The 13,346-nt window shown below is 37.9% G+C and overlaps 1 non-coding gene across 1 annotated transcript; it reads right to left on the bottom strand.

Moving 5' to 3' along the window:
- Nucleotides 1-6,661: 6,661 nt before the first annotated feature.
- On the bottom strand, nt 6,662-6,768 carry LOC121231457 (small nucleolar RNA R71). The gene has a single exon (XR_005929516.1). It is a non-coding gene; the product is annotated as a small nucleolar RNA R71 (small nucleolar RNA).
- Between the last annotated feature and the right edge of the window lie 6,578 nt (nt 6,769-13,346).

Consider the following 13,346-nt stretch of genomic DNA (forward strand, 5'->3'; position numbering starts at 1 on the left):
AAATCCGATAAAGGGAAGGAAAAAGTGGTCGAATAGCTATCGGAATCGTTCGACAACACCCGAGGTAAGTTCTTGAGTAAGAGAGCTTAAATTAAGATTTGATTAGATCATGTTTTAAGCAAACAAAATCATGCTCTTTGTGTGTGGCTATTGAGCCGAAATTGCAAGAATGATAAATGTCTTGTGTTTGAGTTTTGCTAACGAAAACGAAATACGAATGTGCCATGATTTATTGTTAAATGTGCATGGTTATTTGAATGATGTCCGGGCTAAGTCCCGAAGGCTTTGTGCTAAGTGACCATATCCGGACTAAGATCCGAAGGCATTTGTGTGAGATACTAAATCCGGACTAAGATCCGAAGGCATTTGTGCGAGATACTAATTCCGGGCTAAGCCCGAAGGCATTTGTGCGAGTTACTAAATCCGGGTTAAGTCCCGAAGGCATTTGTGCGAATTACTATAACCGGGCTATGTCCCGAAGGCATTTGAACGAGGAGCTATATCCGGTTAAATTCCGAAGGTACGTGATTTGGGAATGAATGATCTTGCTGTAAAAATTTCAGTTAATACTCTAGAAACATCCCAACATTGAGGTATGTTTCGTATGTGCTTGAATTTAGTTGAGCCCTTACAAATAAGTATTCGCTCAGTTGATAAACGAGCTATCGGCCTTTGGCTAAGTTGATCTTTTGTGTATGTACATAAGGGTTGATAATGTGAAGCAAGTATGATATCGAAAATTTGTGCATATGAAATTATCCGTTTAGCTATTTGAATGCTATACTTTTGTTGTGCTGGAATTCCTTGCTCAAAACTTACTAAGCATAAATTACTTACTCCGTTTCATCGCTCCTCTGTTTTATAGATTTGGTTCTCCAGCTATCGGACTCGGGATCTTGAGGTCAAAGTCGCCCACACTATCAAAGCCCCCTTTTGGTACAATTTTGGTTGAACTTCGAAATGGCATGTATAGGACTACCCGTTTGTTGTGGGTCGTGGACCCTTTGGACTTGTATAAATTTTGGATAGCCATGCGAAAATGGCTTATATGTGTTTGAGTATAATGTTATAATCATTTGGTGTGGATATGCTTGACAAGGATTGGCCATGGGAATGGTTAATCACTTTCATAAATTGTGCTATTTATGCAAAAAGGGCTAGTTGAATCATGGAAACCATGAAATAGGTAAAGTCTACCTTAAAGGCAGATGCTGACAGCAGCAATGATGTAGATTTGGAAAATCACTAAAAATAGTAGGAATGGAATTAAATAGTAAATAAATTATGTAAACGAACCTTGATGAATATATTTTCATAGGAAAGTAACGAAACAATCATACGGACAGTATGTTAAGAGATATTCAGGTTCTTGTGAGACAGGGCCAGAACGGTTTCTGGATTTCCTGTTCCGACTTTGGAAATTCATTATAAATTAACCAGAGACAATTAGGAGTCAAGCCATATATGTATAGATTCCTCTCTGAGTCTAGTTTCTATAGAAAGAAACGGTATCAGTATTTAAGCCCTGTACAGAGAGATATCCAAGTCGTAATGCGCAAAGGTCAGGGTAGTCGATCCCTGTAACATGGGAGACTTTTACTAATAAACTGTAATAATTGGCCTGACCAAAAATTCTAGAAAAAAATATGTAGATGGGCATATGAGTCTAGTTTCAGAGAAAATTTACGGAACTGGATTCCGAGTTTCTGAACTCAAGATATGATTTTTAAAGCGACTATTACGCAGATTGGCAGTGTCTGGAAAATTTTTTAAAAGTCTGTTAACACCTCGTGTTCGACTCCGGTGACGGTCTCGGGTTCGGGGTGTTACAACATGTAAGACCACGTCTGGGACGTTGGCATTGTACAATATGTGTGACTATCCGAGTATCCTATTTAATTTCAAATTATTCAACAAGCAATGTTAAGTAAAGACCGAATACGAAATCGAATTAAAAGGTTAATGTATTGAAATTAAGGTAAGTTTTGGTATTTGAAATAATGATATGAATCATGTTATAAAGTTGGTTATATGTATATTGAATGGAAATCTATATTTGGAAAAATGATATAAGTATGTGATATTGAAGTGTAAAACATGTGTATAAATATATGATGTTTGGTACGTGTGAATTGTATGTGAATTCAGAAATGGTAGGTGAATATGTTTCTAATAACAGTATGTGACATATATTATTATGAATGAAAGAAATGTATATAAATGAATGTGTGTTATATGTGCTAGTTATATGACCTTGTGATTCTATGATTCAAATATGAGAAATATGAAACAAGAAACATGGTTTTGAGATATACTATTTTGATATGAAATAGATATCGAGACATTGGTGCTATGATGTATGGTTTGTATATATGTAAATCGGCTTAGTGATATTGATTTATAAATATTATTGAAATGAATTATTTGTTTATGGTTTACTAAGCTTTTAAAGCTTACTCTATGTGTTTTTCCTATGTTTATAGAGTTTGAAGACTTGCTCAGGTTGGAAGTTGTAGGAGACCTTATCACACTATCCAGTTTTGGTTTCGGTAAATTAATGCTTTGAGATTAGGTTATGTGGCATGTATAGGCTAGTTTTGATATTTTTGGTTTTGAAATTTGTATATATATATATAGCCATGCGAAAATGGCTTGTTTAAGATGTTAATGTTGTGTATATTTGGTCAAGTCTTAAGGTTATTATGGAAGTGTGTTTCATGGTATATATATGTGTGGTATTTGGTTATATGGTTTTGCATTAAGAAATGCTAATGAGGATGAATAATCAGCCATGAAAGTAGTTCTTTTTGGAAAGTATGAAAAGTGTTATGTTTTGGCTTGATAATAAGGTAAAGGGATATATATATTTGATTAAGTATTAATTATGTCGATTCGGTTTGCAATGACAAATTTTATACTTATATTATGTTTGAGTGGTTATGTTTTTAGGTACGATTCATGATGGAAATTGATAATTATGTTTTGAGTATGCTTGATGGCCACTTAAATAGACAGAAGAGACATAATTGTTATGATATTAAGTTTTGAGATAGTATATTAGCTTCAAATGTGGGTGATGGAAATGTTGTGTCTTGTTGAGGTAGAAATTGATGTTCGAATGGTTGTTTATTTGAATGGTTAGATATATGAGATTTAAACATGATAATTTTGTATGATAAAAATGGATAAATTTGAATTATTATTTGGGCTCAAATTGGTATATTTAGCTTATGAAATGGACATGTACAAAGGGATGATGTGATATATGCACTTGTATATGTAATGAAATATGCTTAACCATAATTTATGTATTCAATTATTATTAAGGTGGTGATTATATGGTTTGAATTTTGTAATTATGAAACATGTACAATTTGGTTTTGGTATTTGATAGCTTGGTTTCAAATTTTTAAGTAAGCAAATGGTATGAAAATGGGTAAATATTAAAACATAGTTTGTGTAAGTGAATGTTCGATAAAGCATGATTGTTTGAATATGTAATTCAAATATATGAATTTGACTTGTATGAGTAAGAGGTCGGTTATGAATTTATTTTCAAAAAATAACTTTTATAAAGGAAATTATATTACAAGGTGCATGATTTGTAATGACTGTCTGTTTTGAATTGTGTTTTGATCGGTAATGCTTCGTAACCCTAATCTGAAGATGGATATGGGTTAAGGGTGTTACAGAGACATGAGCGTGTGACACGGCCGTGTGACCCTACTTAGAGAGTTACACGGGTGAGGACACGGGGTGGGACATGGCCATGTGTCCCTAGTTCGAAGGTTACACGGCCTGAGAATCGGGCATGTGTCTCAAGCTTGTGAGGCATATGGCCGTGTGTGTAACACCCCTAATCCGTATCCGTTGCTAGAATAGAGTTACAAGGCATTACCTATCAATCTACATCATTCACATACATTTATACATTCATAATTAAAATCCATTCAACATATTTACATTGTCCCTTATGAGGATCTACGAGACCTTAAAACATGCTTAAAATAGGTTCGGGACTAAACCAATAACATTTAAAACATTGGGAAACTTATAAACTTTTCATGCATTTAAGGGTCACACGCCCGTGTGAACAGGTCGTGTGCCTCACACGGCCATCAGACACGCCCATGTCACAGGCCGTGTGAAAACAGGGCATACATTTTTACTTGCACAACACGATCGGAGACACGCCCGTTTTCCATGGCTGTAGGAAAACTGGAGGGGTTACTGACTTGGGTCACATGGCCAGGCACATGCCCATGTGCCAGCCCGTGTGCCACACACGGCCAGTAGACACACCCGTGTGTCTAGGTCGTGCCAAACCTATAGGGTATACTGAGTTAATTTGAAAAGGTACCCTAAGGGACACACGGCCATGCGTCACAAAGCCACACACCCGAGTGCTTGGCGGTGTGGAGTGAAAATAGGCTTGGTTAAAGCCACATTTCTCACCCTCCTCATGCCTTCCTACAACAAGACACTTTATACCATTTCAATACATTTATAGGAATCCAAAACATCATCAACTCATGCACAATTCATGCTATAATAACACTAGCTGATAAACCGTAATTCATACATATTTTTATCCCATGCTTAGCACATTTTATGGATGATTTTTCCTTAAAATTTTGTGAATTTGATGCTCCTAATGCCTTAATTTCATGTTTTATACTTAGGTGAGCATAGGAGAGTGAAAGGAACGAGAAACGGGCCAAAAATGGAAAAAATGGGCCAATGTACGAAATCAATATAGCCTGGACCTCCTCACACGGGCAGACCACACGGCCGTGTCAATTTGGAAGAATCAAAGCACGACTCACACTGGTGGACCACACGCCCGTGCCTATTTAACAAGCTTGCCCACGGCCTTAGGCAATCGTACACGGGCGTGTTCCTGCTGAGCCAAAGTTTAATCCAATTTGGAAAAGGCCAATTTTGAGGGTTCTTAGGCATTCTAAAGCCTATAATTACACCCTAGAAAAGAGAAAAAGAGGGACACGCAGAGAGGGAAGTAGGGAACTGCTCAAGGAAAGCCGATTGATCCATCTCAGAAGCCAGATTCACCATCAAGAATGAAGATCTCCCCTCAATTTCCCTGCAAGAGTTTTGTGTTTTTCTTTATGTTTTGTATTCATTATTCTTCTGAGATGTTTACCTTTTTAATTATGAACTAAAACCCCTAAATACCTAAGGGGAATGAAACCTAAGGCAGATCTTGTTATTATCTGAATTGTATGATAAATATTTGACTTGTTCTTAATTATGTGTTCTTAATTCTTGTTTTGATATTCCAGGATATTGATTCAAGTTAAGCTTTGATTCAGAGGAGGAATAGACCCTGTCTAAGAGTACATTTGTCATAATTAAGCAGAGTTGGTTGCGTGCCTAGAGATAGGGTGACAAGATTTTGCTGGATTAGGGTGAAACCTAATAAGGGGATCCACAGATCGAGTTAATGCAACCATAGGGAATTAATTAGAAAGAGATTTCAATTATTTAACCTAGGGTTAGGCATTGTTAGTCTCGAGAGGGATAATAATATAACTTAGGGATTTCTCCGGATCAAGTTAAATGAATAAATCGTCCGATTTAGAGTCAAATAACAAGTGAAGTCTAGGTGGATTTTTCCTTAGGTATTGTCTTAATTCAATCGTTTTTCTAAAAGTAATTCTCCAATTCTATTTTCTGTGAATCCTTAGTTTAGTTAATTAGTTAGTTAATTTAGTTAATTAGTTAGTTAAAACAAACCCCATTATTATTAGGCTAGATAATAAAAAGACAGTCATTACTAGTACTTTTACTTCATTTGGGTTCGACAATCCGGTCTTGCTAAAGCTATACTACTATTCGATAGGTACACTTGCCTTCATCGTGATAATAGTTAGTTTCAAGAACGATTCATTATAAATATTTAAAACCTGTCACGAATATCACGTATCAAGTTTTTGGCACCGTTGCCGAGGAACTAAGATATTAGGAACACTCGATTTTTATTACTTTAGCCATTTAATTTTACTGCAATTTAATTTTTATTTTTATTTTTATTATTAATTCTTCTTTTTCCCTTTTTTTGGCAGGTTCTTATAGTTTATGACTAGAATAAACCCGTCAGGACCATTACTTTTTGACAGTGAGATCGATCGAACAGTTCGCAGAAACCAAAGAGAAATAAGGCGAACCTTAAGATACACAGAGAACGAGCAATATAACGATATTCAAACCACGATCGAGGAGATAGCTGAAAACCAAGAAAATCCGCTACCTCCTACAATTGCTGTTAATCAAAATCCTGCTTCGCGCACTATGTATGATTATGCTAAACCTAATTTGACAAGAACTGAGTCAAGTATAGTTAGAATTGCTATTGCTGCAAATAATTTTGAACTAAAACCTAACACAAATACAACAATTTGTTCAATTTGATGGTTTGCAGGACGAGGATCCCAACGCTCACTTGGCAAATTTCCTAGAATTTTGCGATACGTTCAAAATTAATGGCGTTTCTGATAACGCCATTCGCCTTCGGTTGTTTCCCTTTTCTTTAAGGAATAAGGCTAATCAATGGTTGAACTCGTTACCACGAGGGTCAATCACTACTTGGGAACAAATGACCGAAAAAATTTTATTAAAATATTTTCCACCGGCTAAAACAGCCAAATTACGTAATGATATCTCTTCTTTTGTGCAGATGGATTTAGAAAAACTCTATGATGCATGGGAGAGATACAAGGACCTTTTAAGAAGGTGCCCTCACCATGGGTTACCGTTTTGGCTAAGGTTCAAACATTCCATAATGGCCTGAATCCTTCGACTCGGCAGATGATTGATGTAGCTGCTGGAGGAACTATCAATAATAAGACATCTGAGGTGGCTTACGAATTTATTGAGGAGATGTCACTGAATAACTATCAGTGGCAAGTTATGAGAACAAAGCCGACGAAAGCAGTCGACGTTTTCAAACTCGATGCGGTTACTATGCTATCTAAGCAAGTAGAACTCTTAAATAAAAAGATTGACGGTTTGTGTGGTTCTACTCAGGTGCATGTAGTGATGAGGTGCGATTCGAATGGAGGAGGAGCATGCACAAAATATCAACCCTTCAACCCTAGCATCAAGGAGGAACAAGTCCAATAAATGGGTAACAATAACTCTAGATTCCAAAATAACCCATATAGCAATACTTACAATGCAGGTTTGAGGAACCACCCAAAATTTTCATGGGGAGGCCAAGGAAATCAGAGACCACCTCCAGGCTACCAACAACCACCTTACCAGTAGGAGAAAAAGCCAAACCTTGAGGAGATGCTAACCAAATTCATCTAGGTGTTAGAGACTCGTTTTCAGAATACCGAGACGGCACTCAAAAATCAACAAGCATCGATCCAAGGGCTCGAAACTCAGATTGGACATCTTGCCAAGTTGATTTCTGAATGACCACAAGGTAGCTTGCCAAGCAACACAGAATATAACCCAATGGAGCAACGCAACGTGATTACTAGTCAAGATGAGGAAGGGTTAGTCACACCTGAACCAAAACCAAGGCAAGAAACTAAGATAAGCAAAGGTAAAGGTGAGGTAGACCACAATGAGCAGAAACCAGTAAGTACAGAATACAAACTTCGCATGCCATACCCTAATGCGACAAGGAAAGACTGCTCAGACGAACAATTTGGTAAATTCCTTAAACTCTTAAAAAAATTACATATTAACTTACCGTTTATTGAAGCTCTATCGCAGACGCCAAATGCAATGAAATTTTTAAAGGAGCTTTTAGCAAATAAGCGGAAATTGGACAAGGCTTCCCATGTGAAGCTAAACACAGTTTACTTAGCTATTCTATAGAATAAACTATCCAACAAATTGAAAGATCTATCGAGTTTTACAATTCCTTGCTTAATTGGTAGTTTAGATGTTAATAATGCATTAGCTGATTTAGGGGCTAGTATTAACGTCATGCCTTACAAAATTTTTAAACAACTAGGTCTTGGAAAACCCAAATAGACTAGGATGAGCATTCAATTAGCAGATAAAACTATAAGATTTCCTAGGGGTATTATTGAAGATGTGCTAGTTAAAATTGATAAATTTATATTTCCCGTTGACTTCGTTGTTCTAGACATAGAGGAGGATAGCAACACTCCTTTCATTTTAGGAAGGCCCTTTTTAGCAACTGTTAGAACGATTATTGATGTTGGCACAGGTGAGCTCACACTTCGTGTGGGAGACGAAACAATCACCTTTCAAGCTCGCAATTCTGGCAACACATCGAAAATTAAAGGTGATTGTCTAAACCATTCTACTAAAACTGACAATATGGTGCAACCTACTTTGCAGGAAATGAATTTGCAGGAAGTACATAAGTCATTTTCAAGCAATAGTAGAGGACCTATTCATGAAGGACGAAAGCAACAAATCGAGGAGCTAGATAATGGCAGACACATAAACCGAGAACACACGATAAACCAAAACTACGCTAGAACAAGCTCAATACCTTTCCAAATCAACTTAAGGTTGGAGATAAAGTTTAATTAGATGCTGCAGATCCTCACATTGTCACTGCCAAACCGAATGAAGAAATTTCTCTTACGGTACTTAGCATTTTCCCATTCGGTACAGTCAAGGTAAGTCATCCCAAGTTCGGCACTTTTAAGGTAAACAATACCCGCCTAAAACCTTATTTTGATGAGATTCACAGTAGGAATGAGGAGTATAAACTCCTCGAACCACCATGACCATTCAATGGAGAGGTAAGTCGAGCTTAGACTATAAATAAGTGCTTCTTGAGAGGTAACCCGAGCACTAATAATATTAATTTCTTTAAATTTTAGTTTTAACATCTAACATACTAATCGACTCATGGAACACAGGCTTTCGAATGCACACACGGCCAAGCACACGGGTGTGCTTAGGACCGTGTGGAAACAGGGAAAAGATTTTCCCCAACACGGGCTACGACAAATCGCCACGGCCATGCGATAGGGCCGTGGGCGAACCTGCCAAAACAACACGGGCGTGGACCTTTATATACGGGTGTTGGAGAAGCGAACAAAGACAGACACGACCGTGCGACATGGCTGTGTGCACCAATACACCCAAGGTACACGGGCGTGGGGAAATTGTCAGACGAGCCCAAATTTAAAATTCGCGAATCACACGGGAAAAAATTGGGGAACACGGGTGTGTTCCCTGGCCATGTGTCCCAAAATCTATAAATACCCTTCACTATTCATCATCTCCCTATACGAGCATATTCCATATCGTTTCTATGGGGTTCATGCTATTAACCCCACACAAATTCATGCTTTAGATATCTCCATTACTTATTCTCATAGGGTTATTTGGCACATTTACTTTGGCTGTTATAGTATAGGTTAATATGTAAGCCCTATGGAAAGTATTCGCATTCCACTTCAATTTCCATTATAGGTACACCATGTCATCTTCACGAGGAAAGAAAGCCGCCATCCCTGCTTCGAAGAAAAGGAAGGGAGCGTCATCTTCTTCAGGTCCTACCGCAAAAATCCATCACCCTTTCCTGCAGTTTCCCATTTGGCCCCAAGAAGAACTTTTCCAGATTCTACGAGCCCGACCCTTGGAAGTGGGCCGCTGTATAGACTGGGCCGCGCTAGAACAAGTCCAACTCACGGATGCAATTCGGGCCCTCCTCACCACCGATCCTTGGGGGTTTTTCTTTGAGATTGTCGAGCTGACATATCTCGAACTCACGATGGAACTTCGCTCAATGTTCCATCTTCAGACCGTGATGGCCCGCTTTGATGACCCGGGAACAATCCAATTTCGCCTCGACGGTCTAGTCCACCAATTGAACGTCCTAGAGTTTGGAACTGCACTGGGCCTTTACACTGAGGAGTTCATGGAGGAGAATGAACTCTACGTTCTCAATCGCCACATCCATCACTCTCCTTCACGGTGTTGGAACGTCTTCGCCCCCGGGGCTACCTCCTACAGTCCTAGCTGCTCCAAGGCATCGGCTCTCCCTCCATCTCTGAGGTACTTACACGTCATTTTGGCTTACAGTTAATAGGAAGGCGAGAGAGCACTGGCTCGTCAACACTCACGATGCCTACTTTCTATGGTGTATGTCGCAGGGGCACATCATAGACCTTGCTTATTTTATTGCCCTCGCCATTCAACATCAGACGGAGCGGCATAGGAAGGGAGTCATCTCTATTGGGCCCTATGTGACGTGGTTGGCTCGGCACTTCTTGCTCCTCAACACAGTAGCCCAATCATCCTCCCTCACTCTCATGGGCCAGATGTCCCCACAGGGCATCTCGAGCATGCTAAGTATGAGGATGATCGAGAAACGATGTGGCACCTTCCCTCCTTAATACCATCTCGCCCAATCCACCGAGGAAGAGGCCCCCGAGGACATTACTGATGATGTCCCTCCACGTCACGAGGACCCACCGTCTCAGCCACCACCTGCTTCTCGTCCAGTTCATACGGCAGCTTCATACGCTGACATCTCTGAGCTCCTTACCTGGTTTGAGCAACAGTGTTTTCAGTGCTTCGATAACATTGATGCTACTCTACAGCAGATTTGTCAGCACCTCCACATCTTATCGCCACCCCCACCTCGTGAACCATCTAGCGATGAAGATGTTTAAAAACTTTTATTTATTATTTTATGTTTTTACTTTTTTTTATTTTAAAACTACTTTTTTTTGTCACCTTATTTTTATTAGGACTTATAATTATTATTTTACAATTTTTAATTTTGGCTAATTCATATTGAGTACTTACTCTTCCTTATATATTTCCTAAAAGAATTCCTGATTCTATCACAGTTATAAAGAGCTCCAAAGCTCACTATTACTCAGGAACTTGAAACTCCACTGGGAAAGGTTCTCCACGACTGCCATGTCCTGCTCGACCACGACCATAGCTACTACCAGATATAATATTCTCTTGGCGCAGGACTTATGGACTAATGAACCTCTACCACCACTGAAGTATCCTCCTCCACCCTTACGCCGATTATTCTCCAAAACTCCAGTTCAAGGAAATTCATTCATCACTCAGGAAGTTTCACTTCTCTCCCTTTCTTATATTTATATTCTTTTCTACATATCTATCTTTGTACATTGAGGGCAATGTACATCTTAAGTGTGGGGGGTATTCATTTCACTATTAGAAAAATCCTTGAATGATTGCCTTATTCTCTTGAAAAGCTCTTATATCATGTTTAGGATAAATTTTGATTGATTTATGACTTTTTTTGATATATCTAGAATTAAAACATAGGCATTTATGCATTGAGGGTTTAAACTTTAAGACATTAGGGAATCAAGCATGATAAGTTGATTTTTGAAGAATTAAAAAATTTTAGGTTGTTTCCCCAAGTTTAAGTATTATCTTGAGTTGGAATTCACAAGTTTAAACATAAAAAAGCCATAATTTTTGTGAGATCTTGAGCCTTTAGAACATCTATTATTTATTTCATGCTCACTTTCATTATGAGTGCGTCAGTATTGAATTGCTACTCTAGAACTTGCTTGATTATGCATGTTAAGACCACACCATTTTATTTGATATGTTAAAATGATAAAGGCACTTAGGTTTAACCCACTCACTCCATAAAAGCCAACCTACACAATTAACCCTTAGAGAACCCACTTGAGCCTAACAACCCATTCATTGATTTACCCTCAATATTAACTCATAACTCATTATTGTTGAAATCCCCTCAATTAATTTGATCCTTATTTTTGTTGAGATTTGAGGTGGAATAGTTGCTTAGCTATGTTTTATTCTACTTTGTAATTTGAATTGTTCTTAAAAAAATAAAAAAATGTATGTATACATATTAGTAGTAGTGATCTTTTGAGCTAAAGAAGTTAAATTCCATATTCTGAGAAAAAGCTCTGTTGTACGCAATTGATTACTAGTCATTTTTCTAGTTAGGCAATTTTACAAATTCAATCTCGATTTTAACTCTTTCTTTCAGCTTGTGACCACACCCTTTAACCAAAGCCACGTTACAACCTTTTAAAGATCTTTTGATTGATGTTTCATCTCAATTTATAGTGGTAGAGATTTGATTTTTATGTAAGCCTATGGTAATGACTCTTCATTATTGACTATTGAGTGCTTCATTTATTATCCTTAAATGCCTCGAGTGATTTGAGTGAATATTTAGTGAGGATGTGAAACTCTGTGATATTTTGAATCAAGGGTAATTACTTAAATAAGGGGAGACACCTATGTTTTCATGATAAAATGCTCAACTTGGAATGTTTGAAACTTTGATGTTCTTTCAGTTGAATTTTCAATGTATGATTACCTATGGATTATTTTGAGATATTATCAATAGAAATTATAAGTTGAGAAGAATTTATTTTGATTATGAGTTAAGGATTTTGCTTGAGAACAAGCAAATGCTTAAGTGTGGGGGTATTTGATAAACCGTAATTCATACATATTTTTATCCAATGCTTAGCACATTTTATGGATGATTTTTCCTTAAAATTGGTGAATTCGATGCTCTTAATGCCTTAATTTCATGTTTTATACTTAGGTGAGCATAGGAGAGTGAAAGGAACGAGAAACAGACCAAAAATGGAGAAAATGGGCCAACGTACAAAATCAACACGGCCTGGACCTCCTCACACGGGCAGACCATACGGCTGTGTCAATTTGGCAGAATCAAAGCACGACTCACAAAGGTGAACCACACGCCCGTGCCTATTTAACAGGCTTGACCACGGCCTTAAGCAATTGTACACGGGTGTGTTCCTGCCGTGCCCAAGTTTAATCCAATTCGAAAAAGGCCAATTTTGAGGGTTCTTAGGCAATCTACAGCTTATAAATACACCCTAGAGAGGAGGAAAAGAGGGACACACAAACAGGGAAGCAGGGAACTGCTCAAGGAAAGCCGATTGATCCATCTCAGAAGCTGATTCACCATCAAGACTGAAGATCTCCCCTCAATTTCCCTTTAGGAGTTCTGGGTTTTTCTTTATGTTTTGTATTCATTATTCTTCTAAGATGTTTACCTTTTTAGTTATGAACTAAAACCCCTAAATACCTAAGGGGAATGAAACCTAAGACAGATCTTGTTATTATTATCTGAATTGTATGATAAATATCTGACTTATTCTTAATTATGTGTTCTTAATTCTTGTTTTGATATTCCATGATATTGATTCAAGTTAAACTCTTATTCAGAGGAGGAATAGACCCTGTCTAAAAGTACATTTGTCATAATTAAGCGGAGTTGGTTGCGCGCCTAGAGATAGGGTGACAAGATTTTGCTGGATTAGGGTGAAACCTAATAAGGGGATCCATAGATCGAGTTAATGCAACCCTAGGGAATT

The sequence above is a fragment of the Gossypium hirsutum genome, chromosome A06, assembly GCF_007990345.1.
Source record: "Gossypium hirsutum isolate 1008001.06 chromosome A06, Gossypium_hirsutum_v2.1, whole genome shotgun sequence".
Lineage (NCBI taxonomy): Eukaryota > Viridiplantae > Streptophyta > Magnoliopsida > Malvales > Malvaceae > Gossypium > Gossypium hirsutum.